This window comes from Anopheles stephensi, chromosome 3, assembly GCF_013141755.1.
Source record: "Anopheles stephensi strain Indian chromosome 3, UCI_ANSTEP_V1.0, whole genome shotgun sequence".
NCBI lineage: Eukaryota > Metazoa > Arthropoda > Insecta > Diptera > Culicidae > Anopheles > Anopheles stephensi.
The window spans coordinates 40,321,736-40,345,137 of record NC_050203.1 but is presented as its reverse complement, the minus strand read 5'-3'; the positions used below and the strand labels follow the sequence as shown (position 1 = coordinate 40,345,137).

General features: G+C 43.9%; 1 protein-coding gene across 7 annotated transcripts in view; it reads right to left on the bottom strand.

The window, feature by feature from the left end:
• Window positions 1-16,473, bottom strand: part of LOC118512003 (GTP-binding protein Di-Ras1) — a 52,310-nt gene extending 35,837 nt beyond the window's left edge. The window contains exons 1-2 of one of the 7 annotated variants that reach the window (XM_036055756.1): window positions 16,342-16,473; window positions 15,261-15,441 (exon numbers count right to left, since the gene is read on the bottom strand). The gene's annotated coding sequence lies outside the window, so the exon portion shown is untranslated. The other 6 variants (XM_036055761.1, XM_036055758.1, XM_036055757.1 and 3 more) reach the window with 6 other exon arrangements.
• Between the last annotated feature and the right edge of the window lie 6,929 nt (window positions 16,474-23,402).

Genomic DNA, 23,402 nt, shown 5'->3' with positions numbered 1-23,402 from the left:
CGCTCTCTCCCTCTCTCTCTCTCTCTCTCGTTTGCGTTAGCTTCCGTCCGTTAGGTAACACGTTTGATACCACCACCCCATTATAGCTATAAACACATTTCATCGACGCCTGGCGTGGCTCGTCTCTCTCTCTCTCTCTCTTTTGGCACCAGACTTCGACCATTAACATCCTCATCATCACCATCAGCGTCAAAATCGGCAATGCAATTTAGCGGCGTCTGTGGCACGGGAAAGTTTCACTCCTTCCACGGTCTTCAGGTAAGTAGCGTGAGCCATCAAACGGAAAAGGGAGCAAGGATTAGTGAATGATTATGGATAAACATTAATTTAAAAATTCTATTTGATGTTTGTCTCTGGGTTCCTTTGGGGTTTGCTGGTTTATCTGGCCCCAAAAACAGGTAAGGTAGGGTCCATTTTAGAATTAGCGTTCCTGGGGGCGATAGCTTGTTTCTTTGTTGGTGGTTTGAAGTAAACACCTGAATTATTTACTTTGTCTGTTGATTAAGCATTGAAACGCTGATAAAGAGCTCGAAGTGATTTGTTTCACTTTTCTCAGATCACTAATCACTGGTTCAGTACACAAGTCAACAAAGTAATCAATTATATGTTCAATTCTGGATTTGCTTGGAGAGTGCCAACTTTTTTCTCTGGACGCTGGCGTTTAAGTCGGCTTGTGCAGTGTTGACTTTCAGAACATCAGTGTTTTTTTTTTTTTTTTTGACTAATTGGTATTAAACTTGATATTAGCCATAACCCCATTAGAAAGAAAAACCAAATGCATAACGATTGTTTCATCACTAGTGTATTAAATCGTTTATTTAGTTATCGATCAATATTTGCTTAAACAACATAGAGCAGGCATATCTAGGTAAATAATCGTCAAAAAAAGTTGTCTTAAAAGAGTTTTTACGTGATCAACCGTTTGTTTAAGTCCATTAAATCGCTCTCGTCGTATAATAAGGTAATTAGCCCTATGTGATGTTGATGTGAAATCTGGTCGTAATAATTATGGGGCTCTTAATTGTCTTCCTGGAACAAAGTACTTAATTTTACCTAGAATAAACGGGGCATCAATAATTCATGTAATTGTCTTTTGTAGAAAACGGCACTGGGCCGTCATTCTTCCTTGTTCTAAAGATTCTAGTCCGAAAAAGCAATCATCTTGTCCGATAATTAAGGCAGGTGACAATGCAGGGCCCATGAAAACTCAATGTTGAGGCGCAAACTAGCAAACAAAATAACGGTTCGAAACAAAAGAGATCTTTAAACTTTTATCCATACATGAATAATGCTAAAGTAGAGCTTTGGCGATTGTCAAGCCGAAGTGATTCGGAAGAGATAGCCTGTTACCATGCATTAGTATCCGAGATCTTCTTCTTCTTTTTTCTTTGCCAAACGACCTCAAGGAACCGTAAAATCTTATATTTTATAGTCATATATTAAGGGCTTTTTTCTTTCTCCACACACGTTGTGACATTATATTTTACATTTACTGTGATTACCAATGGTGCGTTATGGCAAATGAATTAGACCCAACAAAGGAAGGAGGTCGGCGGTCAAAATTAAAATGGCAGTAAGGTTCGTAACCGAAAAGAGCACTTCGGTGACATGAACCGCTCAGGAACTCAGCTACTTGAAACTCGAGGCTCCAACTCCTAACGCCAGTGTGGAGCTAAGTTACAAAACTATTTTTAAAAAACACAGGAAAAGGAGGATATTAATGCGTAACATGTACTATTTGTATAATATTTTTTTAATTAATTTTGAGTTCATCGGGCTATGAGTGACCCTCTTGAACCGAAATTCTAGATTACAGAAATCAGGAAGCTATGAAGCTCTCCGCATTGAGAATTGACTATCCAACTACGTGGTATCAGGAAGTGTAGTAAACCATAAATGGCAGGTATGACCTAACAGGCCGTTGAGTCAAGGTGGCATGTCCGGTTCAAAACCAGTGTGTGATACTCCTGTACATCGATTAATGCAATGGAATGAGTAATGGTCTAGCACGGAGTTATCTCGGCAGGACACTCAAAGATGCTCGAGAAAGGAGCAACGACGAGTCGATCCGATCGTCAAGAAGTCCTACGACAAACAGTCTGCGTGTGTTTTTGCATATTTTTTCGGGGCTCAACAATAAGCAAAAAACTAAATGGCAATGGAAGCATATCCAGCTTCCTTAAAGCAAGTTTAAGTAAACTACAGAATGAATTGCTTAGTGTGGCACACTTGCCCCAAATTTCCTCTAATCGTGGTGAAACGCTCCCATTGCTTCCGCGTGGGATTATTATCGTTATCAATTATCACTTCTCCATCGTTAATCATCATGGCTATAAACATGAGTCGCGTAACGATGAGTTCAACGATAAACGTTTTGTTGTCGTGATGAACATGATCAGAAAAAGGAGATCCAGAGCTTCCGAGAAACCTGGATTGTCTCAGGTGAACGAGATAGTAATGCTGCGACAGGCCTGTCGGTGTATAGTAACGTTTGGATTACGATTTGTTGATACGAAGAAATGTCATAACTATTTGTTGAAATTATCGATCAGGAGAATCATCGCTTGCTGAGAATTCGATTCCGAGATGCACACAAAATAGTAATTTTATGGAAATACCTTACAAAATAGTGAACCTTTTGTGGATTAGGTCCTAATTTCGACCATTTTACTTGGCTACTGACCTATCCATCCACAAATTGCTTGATTCCAGCATCGCCGGAGCTTACAAAGCACGTTTAGTATTCAAATATTTTTCTGCCAAAATGTCTACTGGAAGACCTTCGGAAACGTTCCAAGCAGTCGTTTGTTTCAACGCTTCTTTGCAGAATGCAAAGATTCGAAGGCCGTATTTAGCCCAATGTCTATATGTGTGACATACTTGCTCTTTACTGTTGATGCTCGTGAAACATCTACCACCCAGGACGAGTCGATTTATGGGGCCCAAATATTATGCCCTTCATATAATCTCTACCAGCCACGATGCCCCTACTAGAGCACGCTGAATGGTAAAGAATGGCGTCTTTCGGATATTTCTTCGGGTGCAGAACAGGAATTACTGTCGGCTTAGGCGTATCTCCTGGAGCAAGCTACACCTACACACCTTCCTTTGTGTGATGCTCTGATGCTACATTCGCCCTAACAACTCTGATTATGTGTAACTCGACGGTGTGGGCCGTTTTCGTGGCTGTACAGGCAGGCGCAATCTGTAGGCGAATTTCTTTTCGCATTCACGAATTTTGTGACTCGCTCCGGTTTCCAATTATTCTGCAAATCTCATTGAATGTCGACGATTAAGCAGTTTATTTTGTCAACCACTTTTTGGGCCACATTTGGTGGTCGTCTTCCCTGAACTTTACAGGCACAGTAGCTGCAAGGAAAGCTCTTTCAAATGCTATCAGGAGTTCGTAGGAACACAGCGGCAAATGTCAAATGGAAAATATTCCTTTTCCAAATTGCTTCCTTATGCAATGTTTTCAAAGTGATCTCAAGCCAGTGTGAATCGTTCTGAAAAGACTTCGAGAGAACACCAGAGGGAGTTGATTTTCTCCAGCAGATTTCTAGACCTCACGCACTTCATAAATGTTTTGTATCAAGCCTGATTTACTTCTACCTTTTAAATGCTTCTATTTACATTTTTTTATCGTTCTAAGTACCTTATCCTTGTGAGTGATAGCAATTATATGCTCCAAAAACAATGCGCTTTATAATTTGAAATATGAGCTAATCGTACCTCAGACCAGGGCTCTACTCCGCCTCCTTCTTGTGAGGTATTAATATAAATCTGACTCGAGTAAATCTATTAAATTGATCATCTTCGCCCGAAAGCACGCCGTTGATAACCCTAATCACAACAGCACGCTAAGATGTACACGTTCGAGCTCGACATCCTACCCTCCAAACTTTCCAAATTGACCAATATGCAGAGTTACGGATTTTTCCACTCCCATTAACGGGACGACCTTCAGCACCGCACACTGGAAAACCCCCCCGAACTTTAAAGAGGCAAGCTCTCGTCACAAACGACACTCGAGACACTCGTGAAGGTGGCTTTATGATCTGCTTCGAGCAATTTATGGCCATTATGGACGGACGGGGGAAAACAGGCACGCGTCTCTATTTATTAATCCTCCAAGAAATACCTCTTTTAAGCTGCCTTGCCGCGCTGTTTCCGACCGCTGCTTAATTAAATTAATTCCGTCATAATCTCCGAAGCTTCATTAATATTCGGCGCGGGCGACAGCATTCCGCACGATAAGCTTGCCATTTTAAGCCGCAGCCCGAAAACAGCATTCCGTTCACCTTGTTTGAAGGAACGAAAAAAAAAAATGCTGTATCGATTTGACGTTTGCCTTGCCTAACCAAGGCTCGGTTAGGGGGTTGGAACGAGGAGCAAAAGGAGACAAAGAAAAAAAAAGATTGTTGGACTTGGAATTTATGGAAATTTGCTATCAAGTCTTAAAAATACATCAGAGCATACTTCCATCTAAAAAAGGCTCCGGTGGCAATACTGCCAACTACTGCATTCGACAGATTTATTTTATAAAATCAATAAACATCCAGACGACGATCGGGGTGAAAGTTGCTGCTGTTTTAAAAATAACAAAAGATTCCTTCAACCTACACCATTCTATCGATCGAGTAAGGAATGTGTAGAGTAATAAAATTCTAGTAATCCTACCTTTTCGTCAACTCGCCCTCTCTCTCTCTCTCTCTCTCTCTCTCTTTCCCCCCTGTGTTCTGACTCTGCATGCAGGCTTATGGGAATGGGACGATTTTATGACAGTCCTTCTAGCTGCGAAATGGGAGATGTCCCAGCAAGTTCACCCCCGCCAGCAGGTGCCTCCGGTTCAAATAATAAGAAACTCGACAAAAATTTCGTACGCCTCGTGTGTTCTACGATTCCGGCCGTGCTCACGCTTCATCCAACGCTTTGATGACGTTGATCTTCGCCCTTGCGAGCGCGCTCGTTCGACGCGGCTCAATTCTCTATCACCTTCTCGGGCCCCTTTCGAAAAGAAACAAAAAACCCTTCCGCTTTTGGGGTGATTCAATCAAAACCGAAAAACATAGCGAACTGTCCGGGCTGTCTTTCAGTGGTCGCCGCCAATATTTCGACGATTCAATCGTTGGCCACAGTATCGGGTTCGTGCGCCACGAACTCACAGGGCTGCAGGTTCAGGCAGCCGTCATTAAAATGGAAAATATCCTATATCACATCGTCCCGATCAGAAATATAAAACATTGTCCCATTTCGTTTCGCTTTGGTTTCTGCTTGCGTACCGCTCGGCGCTAAGGATGCGTACGTGTCCTTGGGAGGACACAGCCGAGGTCGAGCTTATCGAGACTGTGCAGAAATGCTGCGTGTGTATCAGAACATTTCTTGCCTACACCGGGCCCCAAAGATTACGTACGAGCAAGGGTCGTACACAAAGATGTTTTGCCGGTTCGGAGGATAGAATTTACCGTGCCGAGCCACAGCCCAAAAAAGCACATCGACACATTGTGCGCGGTGAACCACGTACTTCCGGGTTTTAGTACCCGGGCTGGGACATTTATGGGCATATCCAATGAAATGTTACGAGCATCACCTTCTAGTTCATCGTAATAACAAGCGGGGCAAGTAAATAAGTGCAGTCGCGGAAATTGCACATTTTCCACAACTTTCCTCGTGTGATCTCGTGTGCCCGACTCGAGGTAAAACTATAAGTGTTTGATTCAATTTACCATTCCTGTGGAGCTGTGCTAACGACTCGAGCTTCCGACCACAGCTTCCTCACAGTCACACACACACACTCATCCAGTCAACCAGTTGAAATGAATATCAATATTTGCAGGCAACCACTTCCACCATTACTCCACTGGAAGTGTCACATAATTCGAGCATCAAAGCGTTTGAGCGTGTAAAATCTTCATCGCCCCGCTCGAAGCAGGAGCATTAATTTCAGCAATTGCTACTGCTGCTGCTGCTGAAGGAGCTGGATTCGTTTTAATTATTTAGGTTGCATAATTCATCAGTAGTGGCAGTTGTATGGGACTGCCCCGTCCCAGCACCATCATCCCACCGAGATGGAAACATCAAATGAAGACCATTTGCCATCGTAAAATGCACATAAAAATTTTACACAAACACTTTGATGAGGTGCAGCTCAATCGTACTCCCCCGGGGTATATACAATCCATCCATGACATATTTACGTCCGTTGTTGTTGTTTTTTTTGTGATAGCATTTTTTTCTTAACCACCGTGAGCACTGTTGTTTACAGAGAAGGACTCCTTAAAACAGTTACAGTGACTGATAATTGAATAAGACCGTTTAGCCGGTCGCCGAGCGTATAGTTCGAGTGGTCTGGGCCTGCCATTTCCGGGCTTTCGGTAGGCTTTGATATTAACCAAAGCTCGATAGTCAGTCCTGCTTACGGGTAACTTCTAACACCCTCTTTTTTGTAGTCAAAAACTATTAGATGTTTTTCCTTGTTAAAATGACAACACAACACGCAAATGCCATCACACCAAGGTGGAAATTCTGATAGACGGTTTTAAAGGTCATAATGATGATGCGCCTAGACCCTGTCGAAGCTAAGCAGGGATGTGGGTAAGATCATCATCATCATCAGTAGGTCTTGGCAATGTGTAACGCTGTGCCCGGGCAGAACAAGCTTTCGTGTATCAAGACTAGCCCTGGAAGGAATTCTCCAATAACATGGCTTCGCGGTGACTTACCATCACCGCACTAACTTCTTCGTCGTAGTGCAAGGCGTAAATACCTTACCGAAGGATTTGAACATGATCTAGCCCCCTCCGAAGCAGAGTATCAGTTGACGGTTACGATCCCTAGGTAGTAGAGGTGTTCGCGTCTAAAACGGATCGTATGCGGGCCATCGTTCTTTCTATGAGCCATGAAGTGTTGGATATATGACACGATAATACTCCGTCGGTCCTTCACGAGTACAAATCCAGGAATATACTCGCAGAGAACAAAAATGCACTCGGCACTTTTGAGTAGCGAATGCTTAAGGACTATATTTGACGGTATGTGAAACCAAAGCGTTTGGCGAACGATAATGAACCATAAGCTACCTGCGCTGTACGGAGATGCACATATTCTGACGATGGCTAAAACCGAAACGAATCTCGTTGGCTTTCTCAAGTCGATTTGAATCTGTCTTACATCAGTAGCATCCGTGGTTTCAGGAATGCAGCCATGGGTCGAGTTTCCTGGACATAGATTGGAGACCTGGGCATGTCACAATGCGGTTCTCACATCTGAGCAGCACAAGAAGAAGAAAAATACTACATCAGAAATGGCTGGTCAAGACCACTCGAGGTTACTGAGCCGGAGAAAGAGATCAAATTTAAACTTTAAGGCATTTTCTCAGTTTTTTTTTTGTTTTTTTGGAAACCCTTCTTAACACTTTTAAACTTTAACAGAATATAGCTCGGAATACGGGGAATTGATTTTTATTAGTCATAAACTACAAAATTGCGATTTAAGTTAAGATATGGCTGGCACGGTTATCAAATTTTACAGTTGCGAACACAAGGGTAGTCCTAATGTACTGATCGTCACTGTACATGGATGTTAATCAGCGGAAAAGTTAGAACGAAATGCTGCAGTAATATAGCTTTTGATTCGTTTTTCTTTACACAAAAACCCCATTCATCAACGGAAAGGTGAAACGGTGATAATGCTCTCAAAAATTATCCTCGACCTGGGTACTTATCAGCCGTCGGATAATGCACCTAATAAAATTTATTTTATTCTCACGCTCACATCACGCTTGCCGGCCCAAACGTGGCAAACGATTCGGACACCTCCAGCAGCGCGCACGTCAGTTTCCAATTTATGTATCGGACACGAAACGGTTTGCTGAGGATGCATATCGGCGTACGAATTTATTGCTGCCCACTTATTGCCATGCTCACTGGGCAACTGTCTCAGGCCCAGGTGCCGGTGCCTCGCAGCTACATTGTTGCATCGGTGAGTAATGTAATAATTTATCGGTAGCAAACGTGTGCAGCGTGGTGTAGCGCGATAAAACCACGGTTTCCCACATCGATTTACCGAGCCACCCCCACCGAGCACCGAGCGCCACAATGCAGTCGCGAAAAGATGAGCATAATTGAATTTGGAAATCAGTAAATCGGATGGAATTATTCCGTTGCAAGAAATGTTTGATCGGTTTAATCGAAAAGAAAAACATTTCCCGGTGAGCACCAGACCACCATCATCACCCCGTTTTCCGGTGCGAACTACCCGGTGGGCTGAGATCTCGGCAAAATTCCACAAATTTCCCATTTGCTATAGCGGCAGCGCGTCTTACGAACGGACGCGCACAAATGGCAGCACACTGAATGCGCAATTACCATCACCGATTTCACCGGGCGCTTCGTGCACGCGGAAATTTACGAGGAACTGTACCAGTCTCGTCACTCGCCTCCCCATGGGGCCCCGGTGCAGGTTCGCAAAATATCCAATTATTTTTCTACAAATTTATGCTAAAAGCTATTTAAGGAGCTTTCGCTTTCGCCCGGGAAACCTGTCACCTGAAGCTCGCCGCGGGAAGGGTGAAATGATCAGTCACCATCGTGCCTTACCGCTTCGTCTGCCACGCGTGCCGTCGTCGTCGTTTACCCGAGCGAGCATCGCAATGCGCAATCGATAGACAGGACAGCGCTCCGAGTCCGAGTCCGACCAGTCCTTTAATATTCATTATTTTTATTACACCCGGTCGCTCCGGCGGCAAAGTTGAGATGCCTGCCGCAACCAGCGCAAACAGGATTATTTAATATCGCTGTAACCCTTTACCGTTGCCAAATTAAAAACACAAGTATCGGTCGACAAAACGAGGGTAAACAGTAAAACTTTGGCTCCTTCTTGTTCCTCTTCTTCGCTTTCCAATCTCTCCCACAACTGATGGTGCTGCTTGGGCCTCCGTGCTCCGGGTTTGCGGAACAAACTTCCACGCTCGGAAATTCCTTATTCAAAGTAATCATGGCGCATCAAAGCAGCAACAACACAATCGTTCGTTTGGAGCTTGGGAAAAGTTTTGTCCCCCTCCCCTCGCAAACCTAAACGAGGGGGTGGTGATGGGTGGTCGGAATCGGAACTACTTGGTTCCGATCCTATTTTTGGAACAGATTCCAATTTCGAATCCAGGAAACTTTTGCAATTCCGCAACAGAGTCCAAATCCGGAATCTAATTTCAATCCTGAAACCGATTCCGATTCCGGAACAGATTTCGATCCCAGAACCAAATTCCATTCTGGAACCGATTCTGACTCCGGAACAGATTCCGATTCCGGAACCAATCCCGACTCCGGAACCGATTCCAATTCTAGAACCGACTTCGAGTTCGGAACCAATTCCAATTACGTACCCGTTTCCACCTGTGAAACCTATTCCGATTCCAAAACCGATTCCGATTCCGGAACCAATTCCGGACCTACTTACCAAAATCGATTCCGAAATATTTGGAGCTATCCAGAATCGATTCCAACCAAAACATCATTTTGCCCCTCACTAATCGCGAGATTTATGCGGCTACCGTTGTAGGTGCGCCATGTTTCATCCCTTTTTTTGCTAATCAATTTTGGCCGCTTTGATTGCTACATTTCCACATAGGGTTTTTTTTTGTGAAACCCACTCGCAAACATCTTTATATTTTTAACTCGCCGAGTGTGCTCCACCCACCGACCAAGAAGCCTTATTAGTAATCTAGCACAATCGAAGTTCCTATAAGTAGAGGAAGAAGAAAGGGATGGGCAAAAAAGAATTGACGCTACACTGAGTTTTCCCGGAGCACAACTTATTTGAGAATATAATTTTACAAATCGCTGTGCCAGTGCGTCCGCTTGATTTGAGGCAAAAAAATCGACGAAATGTTGTTAGTTAAACTTTTTGGAAAAGTGCGCAGAACGTATAAGGGACGCATTTATTTCTTTTTTCTCTTTCACTCTCCAAGGCGAAGAGAAAGTTTGCCCATTAAAGCTGACGGGCAGAAGAATGTATCGAGCGGCTCTTGTATTTATAGCTCATTTCAAGCGACACACCGTCGCTAAGCAACGTCTTGACTACCCGTCGCTATAGGGTTGGCTCATCTCGCAAAGGCTCGGTTAGTTTAACACTCCCAGTTGGGCAGTGCGATCACCGGGCGTGTGACGTAAATAGTGAAATTTTAATTTTCTACATTTTCCACCAACCGGGCCCGCTCGAGCTTCCTTGAGCCACCCTGGCCAATGGGTAATATTTTTTCATTTTGCAAATGGTAATGAGTTGCGAACCCCACTCATAGCTTGTACTCGCATGAAAACTGGTGTCATGCTAGTTCATTAAATTTAGTGTCCTTGGTACCAACCCTCGAGCAGGCCGCCCCCTCCCTCTCTACACCTGTCCGTCCGTAAGAACAGAGGTAGTAATTTACATTCATCAGTCGCCGTTGTTGCCCGGGGTTGCACAAATTCTTGTGCCATATTGCAATTTTCTCGTTGACAAAGAATTATCTACCCGGGCAGGAATGTTTTGTCGCACTGCAAAAATTTATTCCACACAATACCTTTTGTTTTCCGCACACTGGCCACTCAGTATCCTTCGTCCTCGCCACCCAGCTTCGCAGCACTGGGTGCTGTTATTCTTTATTACACACCTGAGATCATTGTACGGCAGTCGGGCGCGACGGAACAACCACTGTTGGCTTCTCTAACATCTCGCTCGCTCACTCACTCAGCTCACTCAGTACAACAACAAACAAAGTAAACACAATTCACAAATGTCCCCAAGCTTTCAAAACTTTTAAGAACACGTTTAAGTCATCGGATAGCTCGCAGAAGGAAAGCAATTTGTCATCGGCTTGGAGTGACGAAAGAAAGCAGCAAAAAAAAGGGGTTCATGTATGTGTGAAGCCATCATCCTTTCTTGCTGTTGTGTTGCTACCCTTTCTGTTAAAGCCTTCCTTGGTAGAGTGGCATTGTGAGCAAGAGAAAGTTTCTAGCAAAACAGTAACGGAAAGTTTCAATTTTTAAATCAATTGTTGTTTCAGATTGAACCCTGTCTGGGTGGAGTAAATTTGATACGGCGCAAATCTGACACCCTGTAAATAGATCATTCCAGCAACGGTTATCAGATTGCGGTGTAATGAACCTTTCTTCGTATTAAAGTGAGTTAAGCTTCTGTCCCTTAGTTTCACCCTTAACCAAAATTGTGCTGAAACATCATTTTTATTTTCTAACATTGGTGTTTGTAAAATTTGAAGAGATAGAATACCAGCACAATAATGATTATTTAAAATTATTGCTGTCAGTATTATTGCTGATTTTTCCTGAATTATTCAATATTTAGGAAACCATGTTGACAACTTTATAGATCGGGACAATTATCGTTCGTATGACCTCTCTTGATGGACTCAGTGCTGAGTCAATAGTCAATACAGAGTCTCGTAGAAGAATCCATTTGAAATTACTCGGGAGTATCCCGATAAGGAATATCTACTCGAGACGAGGTTTTCATATGAAAAGAATAGTGCCCAGACAGGCATTACAAGCATGAAGTTGTGCGCACTTCTTACCTCTTAATCCTCACACGAGAGTCTTGCGAGTCGACGCCTCGGAAAGCATATTCTACAGATTAATCCGGATCCGGGCAATCGCTGATAGCATTGACATCAACGTTAAACACCTTTTCCACGAGGAAAATGCTTGCCTAAGGGACTTTCAGATGGCATAATACCATGAATAATCGAATTTTAGCCTGAAGTTTAAGAATTATTAAAGAAATCATCGACCCAAAGTGCCCTAATAGCATCTATGCTTCGCATGTTAGCGCAGCTATAGACTTTAACTCGTTGGTAGGACATCGCTTTGCGCTGATTGGTCTATAACAAGTCGCAGTCGATTCAGCATACATTTACTTCTCAATGTGCCGTGCTTCGTTCTTCTAGACATGTAAGCTATCTTGATCGCCGCTTTTAGGACAATAACATCTTTACCCCAGATGGCACGCACCACAAGTAACAGTAATAGCAATGTTTCTATCAGGTGAAATTGACATATCATATTTATAGGAGAAAATAGACTTGTAATCCCCAGAATGGGCGATGTGCAGACAATTTAACGGGTTAGCTATCTTCACGTTGTCAACATCTATTGCGTTTAAAAATGATACATTGCGTTTAAAAATTATGTCTGTGGCGAAAGATTAGCGCAGAGTTAGACCTGTGAAGTGTAATTTCAGAAGATTAATAACTCAAACAACACATGACAAGCATTGTCTCTTCGCACTCTGTAGTGCTGATCATGTCATGAGAGCAGCTCCGGCTATCCCATTCCTTAAAGCTTCTTCATAGAGTTCACATCAACAGTGGAAAAGAGGTAGGCTCACCTTTAGATGGTGATATGATGTAAATACATCCTCTAGAATGTCCAAGACAGATATTTGGAGAAAACCGGCAATCAATCGTAGGTTTCCGCTGTGCAACAAGTGAAGACAGCCATGGTGGTAACGACTGAGAAGTAACAATTTAGGAACAACCTTTAAATTGCTACAACTTTATAACGTTTGGATTCATTTCGTTATTTTTTGACCAAAAAGCCTTTTAACATTTTAAATTAAGACTTATCCTGAGTAAATGTGTTATATATCATAAGCATCCAAAAAGAATTAACTGCTCGCGCTCCAACAACGTTGTATTCTTCCAAAAATTCTTCCAATTCTTCTCTCCGTTCGTTTAAAAATAAAACATCCGAGAGAAATGAAGCATATTTGATGTGAATAATAGGCACTGGATCATGAATTTCCCATGCATCAATTTCAATTTAATAAAAAAGGGAACCAGTCTGTAGAAGAACTCCAGTCAGTAAAGCTTAGGGCAAAGCAAAATGCATATGATGAATAATTTCCTTTTTCATGTATTCAATATCGACAATGCGGCTTCGTCTTCTGATAGTACTACAACCTCAAGAGGTCTCGACCTGCCATTTCTGGCTTCCTTGACTTAATTTTACCCGTAGCTGGATGTAGTCAATCGTGAAGAACAAAACGACTGAAGCCATATTAATAAATTATTAATTAAAATAAATACTCAATTTTTCTCGGCTAGCTCTATGATCACAAGCGTATTATTACAAGAGGATGATAATAAAAATACGTAATTTTATAATGTACAAAACATATGATAATCTTTACCTATTTCCAGAAAAAGAAATTATGCTAAAATATTCAATATCTTGAGTGACTGTAAGACAAGACACTCTACGTATTTGTGTAGCTAATGTTAAAACGATATTCGGACCTAAGCTTACATGTGTACACACACAAGCACACATACTTGCATGCGAAACGATCTCTGCACAATCTTATCAGTGCTAATCCTGCTTATGGCTGGCCATCGTGTATCGGTAAGCCGTTTCATTGTAGCTTAAGATATGAAACCGACGGAAAAGAAAATCTGGCCGTAGCTTTCGCTCCCGACCTCAGCGACCGGGTTGTTTTTTTGTTGTTCCCAGAATACATTTAACTTAATCTTCCTGCAAGATAAAAAGGAGCACACATATTCAAAAAGGAAGAAAAAAAGTCCCCTTCATCGATATGCTCGCGCTAGTCCACCAAGTATTCATGACCCCGACCAAATCGATTCCAATCTATGAATGTCTAATGATGACCCACTTTTGCCGGCCGGGACTTTTGCTGATCTGTTACTCCCTGGTGCCGGGATTGCCAACGGGCAAGATAATAAACGGGCGCCTGGGAGTACACAGACGGTACAGATGCCCGGTGCCCAGCATGAGCGAGAAGTAATATTGCACCATAAGGGGACCTGCTTTATTCGCTCCGGTTAATGCAACAGCATTCGACTAAAGCTTAACCGCATGTTCTTTGTTGTCTGTATTATACGCTCAAGCACCCCTTGGCGATGGTTTCCAAATAACGCGACGAGCCAAATTGAGTTACAGATGGGCAAAAGCGAACCATGCGAAGCCCTGCCCATCCTCGTTGGCAACACCGCAAACCCACCGACAGATGTGCCCTCCGGAGCCAAAACGATTTGGGGCGAAACACCAAACTTAAGATACCACCATGCCATGCTTAACGTCGCTTACGATAATGGGACAACAGCGCAGCGGATGTCTGTTTGGTGTGTTTGAGTGTGTCGTCTATTTCATGTCGATACGCTGCGGCTGCGACACCAAGTACGCAGCCAAACGCGTTGCAACACGTACCAGGCGCCTCCATTAACGTCCAATCGTTCGTTCCGGAGCCGCGCGCTTTATAAGGGTCTGCTGCTGGTGCTGGTTGAACTTCCCGACCTCCCGGACTTAACTTAAAGAAAATGCTCGGTACGCTCATCCCGCGGGACAGACGTACCGAAACAATGGTGTCAATGGAATGTCACATTCCGCGCAAAACCGTTCACAGTCTATTAGAAATGAAAATTGCTTTCCAAATGGCAAACGCATTAGCGGGATCGGTTTTGGCTTTCCGGTCCGCTGTTTGTCATCCTCTGATGGATTCAACCAAAAGCCCCGACTGTGTACTTCAATTCTCACGCATATCGAGCGTTTCCTTCCAATATGGTTGACCGAGACAGAGCGCAGAAAAGGAACCGAACACGGATGAGCAGTTTCAAGATGCTTCGGTGATTTTGTTTTCATACCTCCAACCATCGATCGTCACAAGTGTCTCTTGTGATTTTGGTTCCTCTTTTTCCACCCACCCGACACAGACACAATCCCGGTTCGTTATTCATAAAGGCACGCCGGGAGTTGAAGCGAAAAAAATAGAATCTCAGGAACTTCACTGTGACCACAACGCTCGGCAGTGCTCCATTTCTACTACAGCGCTCAGCGTTCTCTGGTTGATGTCTTTATGTGGTTCTTCCTATTCAGTGTTGCTCGTTGCTCGATCGTCGTAACCGTCCGCCGGCAACCTCAGCGCGACCTAATTGTGCATAAATCTGTGCACCCTGGTGAAATTGTGGTTAAGCGCCACCGTTCCCACCACGACTCCCTTGCGGCTGCCAGCGATCCTTTAATTGGTTTCCAATCACAACTCGTTAAAGCACATCGACCCTCGTGCAGCGCTCCTTTTACGACGAGATTAATTCCCCTCCCCATCTAACTTCGAACCACCAAGGCATTCAGCGAAGGTACGAAGAGTTATTCCCGGAAGCGATGAGGCTGGCGAAGAGTCGCCGGAGAGTCCTATCTAGCGTACGCACGTACGTATATGTCCCTCGTCTTCAATCCCCACCCCGTTATTTGACGCACCTTTCGAATGGTCGTAGTATTTGCGATGTCGGTCGTATTTGTAATCTGCGGGCCGACAACAGCTTCGATGGTTCGTACTCTTCCTTTTCTTCGGCGTAACTCTTCTTTGTCACACGCTGTCGCACGCCATGTAACGTACCTCGAGGACCGCTTTCTAGGCTTTGCTTTCAAATCACTCACACTGGCACCGTACACACAAGCACGAACATGAAAGAATGGATGAATCACAAGAAAATAACAACAAACAAATAGCTAAGCTAAACCGCAGCCAAGTACACTGTAAGCTTGTCACGGCTGTACCGGTCCGGCTACGGTATGCAGGACAGATTCTCGCCAGCCTCACTCTAATCACAAACACTCGCACACACACCGGTCGACTGCTCCACACAGATACACACACCACAACTGGTGGTTTTGTTTCTGCCCGAGGAGGTGTTGCTGTGAGATGCCTGCCGACCACGAACACAAGCCGGACACAATGTGCGAAACACCGACAATGCTCACTTTGTCACTGGCAAGGACGCCCGCCGACACGATACCGCATCGATAAACTGTTATCCCGAAAAAAGCTTTGGTCTCGGCCAAACGCACAAACGCAGCCAGCCACACACGCAACGACGACGCAGGTGTCCGCAATGTGCCGCTGCCCAAATATGGACACGTTACACAACACAGCACTGGGTACTGTTGTCGTCGGTACGGTTCTGACGCTGCAGTTCTGCACCGAACGTCGTAATTTACTAAACGTCCGCAAGAGCTGCTTGGCTGCTGCAATGGAAACGATTTGAATGCGAACAAACGAACGAACGAAAAAAAAGAGAAGAAAGAGCTCAGGAAACCTTCAGAACCACTCCGACAGTGAAGGGACACAAACCAGTCACAACGAAATCCAGCAACGGAAGCCCACAGCACACCGGAGCACGTTGTTTCTTTGTTGCCCGTGTCGTCTGGGTGTTGCTGAGTGAGCTCCGGCACAAACCGGGGTTGACCGGGGGATTTCCGATTGCGCCCCAAAGTTCAGTGTACGGCGGTCACCACCGAAAAAAGGGGAGAATCGTAAGAACGACACAGCAAAGCACACCTAAAACCCGCTGAGCTGGTTGGCTACCGGACTGGTTTCCTACTGGCGACGCGAACACACTACACCGTGCACATGCACTGCGCTCTGACCCGAATCACTTACTGCCCGTGGCAATGTTGTTTGACGCTCTGCCGAGCCGAACCATCGGCGGACGCTGTAAACCCTCACACATCCCGGACCGAGCGGTCGTGCTCGAACAGGACGGACGAAGCCCGATTCGCTTTCCGACCGGCAGCGCCAGTGCCGAAGCCATCGCCATGGTAACGCGAAAGACGCCTTCGGCAGACGGCGGCTAGGACGTACTATCAACAGTACAGTGCGCGTCAGAATGTTGGAGCTTTTGTGACGCTTGGCGTAATCAAATCTGAAAGCTGGTTTTGGACATCAATCAAATTTGTGACTTTGTTTTAAAGGATAAAGCATTTGGAGAAACGTGATCCTGAGCAGTTGAATGGTTTTTGCCAATAAATGACCGGTACCGCTGCTACAGTGACGAGAACAGGTGTAATAGTAACCTGAATTTTCGCTTGTAACCTCATTCGGGCACCGGGCTCGAACAAACATTCCCCGACCCCGACACGACACACATTACAATTCCCATGTAGGGGAAATTCCCGAGCATCCTTCGGACGTATCCTTGCGCAATGCACACTTCCCTTCCCAGTGCGTGCCGCGCACGTCCCGGGCGTGCGTGCGTGTGTACGGTTTGGCAGGAGTTGTAATTTTACGACCGACACCCAGAGCAATGAAACCGAGCGCAAAGCTCGAACGGTTCGAGCCGTCCGTAGCCTCTTCAAAGGAATACCGTTTGGCTCTGTCTGGAGCTATTTCTGCTTCCTGCCCTTTTTTCCCTTTTCTTGGCAAACGCTCAAATTACTACACAGACCGCACTTCCGTACACAGGATCTTAGCCGCTTGCGTGTGGATCGTGTCGGGTCGGCATGTGGCAAGAAGAATGCGAAAACTGGCAAGTCCCTTGGTTCTTCGGACGGTCGCCACGGCCATCGACCGAAAATGCATGGAAAATGACTGCTTACTAGACCAAGACCGCTCTCGTACCCTCGCACCCCGCTTTTCGAGGCTCCAGAAGGGGCCTCACCGTAGTAGAGCAGGATGACTTGCGAGGTTTCCCGCCCCGTCGGCAGCGCCACGTTGAAGCCAAGGATGAGCACAGGTCCCTTTATATTCACCGTAAGCTGGTGAATGCTTCTTCCCGACCGACTTTACTTTACGCGTGTACATTCAGACACAATCTCTGGGCAAGTTGTCTCTCGCCACTGCCGCCACCGCCGCCGGTTTTTCCCATTCGCCAGTCGCCAGTCATTTTGAAATATCAAAAATTCTCCGCGTTTTGGAATGCAGTACGACGGTATTGAACGATGGTCAGAAAAATGGCGAACGACATCGAAAACATCTCCAACAGCTTCACGCTGTTGTATTCATATTGATCGACATCGACGAACCGGAAGTGGACGGAGTGGCGAGTGGCTGGTACCGTTTGAAATGCGACCCAAACGTGTCCGCTGGCCGTATTGAACTTAATTTGATGGCAGTGGTCGACGTCTTACAACCGATGCTTCAATGGACTCACTGCCCGTGGGGCACCGGAAGTACTTCAATCGAAACCTAACCAGGAAACAATTTCTCCCCAGCGGACCGGATACGATTTCGCATTTTTTTTTTTATCACCATCTTGATCAGTTGCTTGCCCTGAAGTAGACATCTCGAACGATGCCACAGTACATATGGATCGGCAGCCTTCCCGTTGATGGTATTCCGTGGCCGGCCTGGGAACCATTCAGCCACAACCGATTAACGCTACAAAATCACTTTTCGCAATATCCTACTGACGCGACACGATGGGAGATTTGTCCCACGTTCCATTACCTACTACCACGTCTTCCAGAAACATGCTCAACAATATCCGGAACATATGTGTGGATTTTTCCTTTTTCCTTTCTTATCTCATTGTGGGTTAACGTACTAAAGCGAGCACTTACGTGACGGATCGTTGGCCCCCATACTGTGCTGATCAACTAATGATTGAGAGGTGGTTTAATTTCATTTGGAGCAAATGAATGATTATTAAGTGTGTAGACATGGAGCAAACACGAGCCCTACACAGCACACAGGCTGTGCGTTTTAATCTTAAAAAATTAATAGCTTGAGGTATTTGCTCAAATTTTGGGCGTAACAAAGCAGAAACTTTTAATACGGTGAAATACATTTTAAACTTTTCAGTGTTTAGATTATACATGGGAGCAGGTAATTCGAGAGAGGTAATGGCCCTTCACCGAAGTCCAGAAACTTTTTTTCAATACGCTTGAAATAAAAACCGACATCGTTACTTCAGTTAAAGTAATGGAAAAAGTCAAAATGTCTACCTAGAGGTCATTTATGTATGGAAAATGATGTTTTTTTTTTCAATTATAGATCTACTAAGCCAATGAGAGCGGTGAAGAACATCCCATCAATCATGACCTTTAGGCAAGACAGACCTTCTTGAATTAGATGAATTTGGTTCAGCTTGCGGAAGGCTGTCTATTTTAATTAATATCTTCAAAAACTATTAACTACGGTAGTTCAAAAACTATTCTCAGTAGTCTCTCTAGGTTTTGAATACTATAGATGAAACTGTATTCAATAACCAGAACTTTATTATTGATTCGCCGCATATAGATTCGCCGAATAATCATGTCTTACACAGGTCCAGGAGCACACGTGATATTTCCTGTTGCACCTAAGTACCATGATTTGGAGTGTGTAGAATCACTCTTGTCTAACATTGGCCTAATATTTCTAGCCCTGGAAGCGCGAGTCCCCTGCTGAAGCTTCCTGATTTCATGAGGTTCTCAGCTAAATATTTCATTAATTTACACCATTGTTCTCTCATAAGAACTTTAAACGGTGTGTCGGTGCTTACGTCAAGTGGTTGAAGCTGTTCTATTAATAGTCCTGGGTTAGCTTTCAGGAATGTTCTAAAATTTACAGCTCTTTTTTTATTTCCTCCGTCAAATGACATCTAAACAAATCTAAAACCTCTACAAAGATTGCTTCTTAGAAGCACTCGAGGTGCTTTACCTCATACACACTCATACTCATTCGTACGCTCTTTCTCACTTTGTCCCTCCAACCGTCAAAAGCGTGAATACAAAAGGCGGTGTTGTACTTGCGAAAAAAAGACTGATTCAAAGGATTTTATACGATAACTGACGTTGCCCTAACAGTTAAAGACCTTCGTTTGAAGATTTGGTCCTTCTATGTGTTCTATCTCTGAGCAAAGAAGGTCTTCCTGGAGATATAATGATGTACTTAATAACTCATTGATAGTCTGTAAGAACATACAATGCGTTAGAAGTTAATAAAAGAGCGTTTCGTTCCAATTGTTGAGAAATACCCTAAGATCTGCATAGTTGTAAAAAATTCTCAGCCCATGCCGCCCGTGTTAGATAAAACGTTCTGGCCCATGTTTCTAGTCTGTCAGACATAATTATCGATTCGCTGTGCTCATGAAAAATATCTCAAATTCACTTATAAGACCTCATATCATGGAGAATGAGAGAGAGGGCTTAAAGAGAGAGATGATGGTCAAAGGAATGATCGAATTGGAGCTATTAAAGGAACAACACGCCAAAGAGGCTTGTTGAAACCAATATAAGTAAGTCAACTTGCAACATATAGAAGAAGATCAAGGAAGGAAACAATGCTTGGGACATCCACAGAAAAGCAACAGGCACAGGGATTTGAGATCCCTTAGAGAGGCTTCTCTAATCTGAACATCACGGTGGGGAAGTAACAGATCACCCAAGGTTCTAACCAATCCAAAAAGGGATGAAAGCATACGAGCATTCAGGTTGACCACAACCAGTGGCAGATCTAACGATACACAGAGTAGACGGCCACCAAAAGTCTCCACGACTTGGTGGGATCCGAAGAAGAAGAGCGCTGTGTGTATGCTTGTTGGTATGAGAGGAGCACAGAGGTATTTGTTCATATCAAAGGGTCTCGTTGACGTGTGAAGAGCCCTATCGAAAGGACTTCGTGGAAGCGGTCTATAACTTAAGCCAATTTGGCATGTAGATCCGCCACGTGGATCTACTTTACGACCATAAGATTTTACAGATGCAGATGCCCTTGGATGCTGTATTTTACTCAATCTTCATTTATTGAGCTACTGTTAGCAGTAACATTATCAGTATTTTATCCTGGTCTTCAACTGTCAACTGTATAATTTTCTGCAGTAAATTCAGAAATATTACATCCATCTATCATCTGCCTCAGAACTAACTGCTTTAAATCCAACGACTATCACTAGCTAACAAAACGTGACTATCACCGTAAAACAATTTTGATCAGTATTTGTGTTGCCTGTGTGTCGCTGTCACATGCAAACCACCCCAACCTTTACTAGGCGAGCAAAACTTTACAACGTGCCATCAGTACCATAACATAATTACTTATCGAGCTATAACACTTCCGTAACAAGTGTAGCACCTCGCCGAACCCTTGCGACTCCTGCCCAATCCAGTGCCCCCTGCCCAACTGTCGCTGTGTGTACAGCTCTTTTCGCTCACGTTTAGTGCAAACTTTGCGCTGTTACTAGAGCCCGAATGGTAAATAAAGTTCGCAAGCGTTGCCTTTTAGCGATACTTCTTTTGCATAACTTTCGCCCAAACCGATTCATCGGACCCGGACTTGCTAATAGAGTAACTTCTTCCCGGGGTGTGCAAAGTTATGACGAGTTGACGATGAAAAGCATGCTCATGACCCAGTTGCACCGCCTAGTGCACCAGAGTGTTATTTAAATTGTAAGCATTATATGGCGCTTGCTTGCTTCTGGTGCTTGTGTGTGTGTGTTTCTCGCTGTTCAGTCGATACAGGATATACAATCAATATGCAATGCTTTTTTGCAATTCTTAGAACGAAAGGCAACAGAATAGCTCAGAAAGCTATTAAGCGAAGTATGATCCACCAATTCAACGTCCAGTAGCCGATCAAGTCAAAATTTAAGTTTATTATCATGAAACGTTTTAACAAAATGAAGCAAATTTATCATAACTATCGTCGATACACATTTATCGCTTATTCCAACGCTTTATCCATCATGTCCATGCGTCTCTAGCAGGACGCGCTATTCATCGCAAAACTAGCCCAGGTGAGAGAAACGCGATTCAAGCGTAATTATTTATTGATTAAGTAGCGACAATACACAAAAAAAACACGAAAGCAAAGCCCGTTTCGTTTGTTAGGTTTCCGTGTTTTACTTTTGCGATTGAAAGCTCAAGCTTTCCTCCTCCATTGTACACGTTTCATAACGATGCGTATATTGGCAAACGATTTTTATTTCGTGTTTGTGTGTTTTTCCTTCCTTTTTTCCTTGCTTGATTACTCTTTCTATTGATACTTGGCAAAATGATCGATTCGCTACGTGTTCCTTCTTTGTGCAATCTTAAGGCTTCGCTCGGAACGAGTTCATTTGACCAATAATGCGATCATTGAGGCGCGAATAAAAAACCTTACCATCTGCCGTTCAATTCCATTACGCTACGAGCGGTCTAGAGCGAGAAACAAAAAAAATCCGATACAGGTTTCTCATTATGGTCTTATGATGCTGTATCATATTTTAGAGCGAAGAGTATTAAAGCTACCCACCGGTGGTATCTCATCGATAGCGCAACGTAAGCCTGCGTATCGGGGCGTCAAGCATGATTTACATTAAAAGTAATTTGCTCAACCAGCAATCGTCAAATTTCGTGCACTGGATAACACATTTCCATGCCAGAAAGGAACTAGCAATCCGATTGTTTGATGAAAGTTTCATCGCTCAGCCAACCGTACACCGCGGTGAACATGTCGAGAAAGTACACCATCCTCCTGGGCCGCCGCAGTGAAATCGGAACGGAAACCGTTCCGACGTTGACCGTGATTGACAACTTGACACTGGTGGGTAATACGGTCGGGGCGAACATCAAACGCTCTAACCGGAGTCAGCGACCATTGCGATGAGGAAATGATTGATGTACGGTGTTTCACACCATACTGACCTGACAACCATCGAATTAGAGACGTTCCTCGTATTAGCTACAACATCGTTGCCTTTGCTATACAATACAATGTTGCTGATTTCCGGGTCGCTGAAGGTCTTTTCCGCTGAATTCAATCTTCGTACTAATGTTGGATGCTTTAATGATGGTAAGAAAAATGTGTTCATACATTCAAAGTAAATCGATTGCTGAACATTAAACAGTTGAGTGAGGAAATGTTAGGTGAAATAAATGAAGCAATTTTCCATTTTTTCGCTAGAATTCCACCACAAAGATATGCGTGTTCCTGCTTTTCATACACTGGTGACAGCTTTTAATAGGCCATTTTTGATAAGAAAGTTTGCCTACTTCCTGAAATTATCGTTAACTTCAGATAATTTATATGCATTGCTGATTCTTACAATCTTTCAAAAAAACCGTGTTTCTTTTACGCCCAAGCTATCCCGTAGGATTTCGGCGGATGAAGATGATAAATGAACCGAACAAAATAATTTTTCTTTTTCTTCCTTGGCACTACAGCCTCCACAGATCTCGGCCTGTCATTTCTGGCTTGATTTTACCCGTAGCTGAATGTTGTGTCCTGCTGTGTGAAGACTGGTATCGCTATCGCCTTGATTATCGAACTGCCACTTCAAATAGTTCAGTCCCTAAACTGACATGCGTTCCCGGTCTCTACTAATTTGGGAAGAAGACAATTTAGAAGAAATGAGTTAGGTGTGGTTCAATGAAATGGGTTGAGAGAGTTAAATTTTACCAATTTCACTTGTCTATTTATACCAATCGCTAATATTTCCTATCCAGAAGCATTCAGTCTTAAAAATTGATTTCAGCGCATGGTTTGACAAGCCAAGGAGGCGCCCAGTTTCTGACGCCAAATTTAAGTCGACTAGCTCACCAAAAGGAAGACTCACGTACAACCACTTTGCGGTCTTGGCGGTTTAGTCCCCTCGACTCCCGATCCAATATAGTAGGATTTCTGTCGAACATGATCCATGTGGACGGCCTTATATAACTTCT